The sequence below is a fragment of the Balaenoptera ricei genome, chromosome 3 (genome assembly GCF_028023285.1).
Source record: "Balaenoptera ricei isolate mBalRic1 chromosome 3, mBalRic1.hap2, whole genome shotgun sequence".
Lineage (NCBI taxonomy): Eukaryota > Metazoa > Chordata > Mammalia > Artiodactyla > Balaenopteridae > Balaenoptera > Balaenoptera ricei.
This window is the reverse complement of record NC_082641.1, coordinates 36,227,906-36,231,269: the sequence shown is the minus strand read 5'-3', so window position 1 is coordinate 36,231,269 and position 3,364 is coordinate 36,227,906. Positions and strand designations below refer to the sequence as shown.

The window sequence follows — 3,364 nt, the reverse complement described above, 5'->3', positions numbered from 1 at the left end:
TAAATTATAGTTTTGTTAGTTGAGGTCTGTATTTACTAAGACCCACTTCCCAGTAGCTCCTTGCTGTTACATTATTGTAAAGTTTAATTGAATTATTTTAAGGACACTCTAAGTTTGTTTCTGAAGTTTACCTCAGTAATCTATCTTTGGATGAAGATAAGATGCCCCTGGTGCACACGGCCCGGCGGGGATGGGAAGCGGGTGGCGGCTGCGGAACCGGCAGAGGCTGCCTGTTTCATAACCACCACTCCTCCTTGCTGACTCGCGGGCTGCGAGGCCTGGGTCGGGTCGGGCTGCGCCGCGGGGGCCGCTCGGAGTGGAGGCAGCTTGGGGGCGGGCGGGCTGGAGGCGCAGTTGACTGTTGAACACAGGTTGGAGGAATGTGCACCAACCACGAGTTGAATAGAACAGAGGAGGGCAAAAAATAAAGTGCTTTGTTAGCATGCTTGGAGGGAACACAGTAAGGAAAATTGCCAGCAGAGGTGTCTAGATGGAGAGGATAGAAATGCATGTTTGAGGGGAAGGAGAATCTGTTCTTCCAACACAGATGGGCAGTACCCTCAGGGGTTCAGGTACATGTGCTGATTTCTTGGCAGTTTAGTGTGGAAACCATTGATCACCTTGTCCTCATTTCTACTTGTTCTGAGTTGTCGAGGGAGCGTGCCCAAATGAGCAAGGTATCGCAGCAGAACATACCCCGGGAGTGAATGGAATAAGCGTCATCCATACTCAGGCTCATGCCAGCGGCTTACAGCAGGTTCCTCAGCTGGGGCCCGCCGGCCCTGGGGGCGGAGGCAAAGCTTTGCCTCCAAGCAAGCAGAGCAAAAAGAGTTTGCCCATGGATCGCAACAGTGACGAGTATCTTCAGCGCAGAGAGAGGAACAACATGGCGGTGAAAAAGAGCCTGTTGAAAAGCAAGCAGAAAGCGCAGGATACGCTGCGGAGTGAATCGGCTCAAGGAGGAGAATGAATGGTTGGAAGCAAAAATTAAATTGCTAAGGAATTAAGTGTACTGAAAGATTTATTTCTCGAGCATGCACAAAACCTTGCAGATAACGTGCAACCCAGTAGCACTGAAAATATGACACATTCTGATAATGCAGGACAGTAGACCTCACCCCTTCCAAACGTCACAGCTTGTGGCTTGAAGTTAAAGGTGTGACTACCTACACCACTCATATCAGTGGCTGAATCTCCATTATTCAAAGATCCATTGAAGGTTGTTTTCTAGGATCAGTACTGAAGAGTTGATTCGCTAAAAATGTTAGCCATGAAATTTGAATATCTGGTTTTAAATGATAAGGATTTTTGTGGGGATAAAAAAAATTTAAAGGTATTTGGTAAAAAAAAAAAAAAAAAATGCCCTGGAGCTTGATGCTTTTAATAAATCCTGACTTCCCAAGGTGGGGGGGGGGGGGAAGATAAGATGCCCCCATGACCTGCAACCAGGAGATTATGCATCCTGGAAAAGACATCATTTAAAGGACTATCTCCAGCCTAAATGGGAGGACCCTTATCAGGTACTTTTAACCAGCTCATGCACAGTAAAACTAAGGGAATTGACCCTTTGCATTGGACTGGCCTATGGAGAGGACTGCTGACCTCAAAATCATCTTAAAAGCGATGCTTAAACAGAGGAGAAGCTACCAGACCAGGATGAGAAGACTACATCTGAAGTCGACAGCTTACCTAAGATGATGGATCAGGCCTGTATACCAATTACTTTGATAATTGCTCACACTTTTGCTTACAATCCAAATGTATTTCTTTCCTGGGACTCCCTCACTTGGCCAATCAATCAGACTTGCTCTAACCATCACCAAAAATATAAATTTTCTTTTAAAGGTACTCAAATTCAATCAGAGCAACAAGCAAATTTTCAGCCAAAGAATATAACTTCCCTCAGTTGTGTGCTGGATTTATATGGCTAACATCAGGCTATGATTTTTAAAGCCCTCCCCCTTTGGTTGGGAACAATTAAACCATACTAAGGATTACCAGCTTAATAACACTAGGAAACTGGGCTGGGTGCCTTATGAATAAGCCTATATATCACTTCCCTTAAAGATGAGAATTGGTACAGAACAGACTAAGTCAAATGACCTGGGGATATACTGGGTTGCACCTAATGGAAGTTCTTGGCTTAAATTCTTACTTATGACCTTACTAATACCACTAGCTAGATTACTTGTATTCTGCTTATTTTACAATATTGTTGTTTCTTACATTACCAAATGTGTGAATGAACCTCTGATAAAGTGATGACTAAGTGACTTGAAGCAGTTGACCAGACATATAGTTCTGTATAAGATCAATGATTGTAATAGTAACTCTCAGTATGAGAAGAAGAAACAAGAGGGAATCATTTCTAGGACCATAACGGACTAGTAAGACAGGTGGTCCAGAGGCTTTTGGCTACAGTTAATAGGGCCTAATCCAGTGATAGCACTTTGAGTGGTATCAATGAAATACTTGCCTGACCTAGGAATGAACATTCCATGCACCGTGGGACAAAATGGTCATGAAATGCTTCCCAAGCCATCGTCAAATTTATGACCATGAGGGGCACTGCCAACTAAAAACTGTTGCTCGCTATCTGGTTCTATAAGAATGAAGTCACTAGACACTGCAGTTGCTGACCTTCGGCACACCCTGAAAGGAGTTCAGGGTGGAGATCAGGAATGAGGCACTCTGCTCTGGGAAAAACTGGCAGAACAGGCAGGCCTTCAGATAGTTAGATATCTTCAGGAGAAGATTTTATGAGCCCAAATTCTTGCATCTTCTCAAATCTAGAAAAACACTAAAATCGTTAACAGACATCTGTTCCTCATGACTAGCAGCAAGCTTCTTGTGACTAGCAATAAGATTCTGCCAAAATGTGTGCTAGATTGAATGTGTCTGTCTTCACTAAAATCACATGTATACTGACCTCCCCCGCTACCTCTTCTGAGCAGTTTGTCAGAGCCATCTGAGAGGCTATCTCCCGGGCTATAGTCCTCATTTTGTCCCATATAAAACTGAACTCACGACCCTCGTGCTGTGCATTTTTTTTTTCAGTTGACAGAATTCAGACACTTACGTTAGCCTAAAGTTGGGCAAAATCATCTAACACAAAACCTATTTTATATGTTGACTATCTTGTGTAATTTATTGAACACTGTATTGAATGTGAAAAACTAAAATGTTGTAAGAGTCTGGAGTGGTTGTAAGAGTATTGGCTGTTTGTTCTTGTGATTGCACGTGTGACGGGGAGCTGTGGCTCACTTCTGCCCAGCATCATAAGAGGGGGTATCATACCACATATCACTAGCCAGGGAAAAAAGCAAAATTTGAAAAATGGTTTTTACTGAATGTGTATCAGTTT

General features: G+C 43.3%; 1 pseudogene; it reads left to right on the top strand.

Annotated features, from left to right (window-relative positions):
- The first annotated feature begins 668 nt into the window (after positions 1–668).
- Positions 669–1,111, top strand: LOC132363583 (CCAAT/enhancer-binding protein gamma-like; annotated as a pseudogene).
- Positions 1,112–3,364: the final 2,253 nt, after the last annotated feature.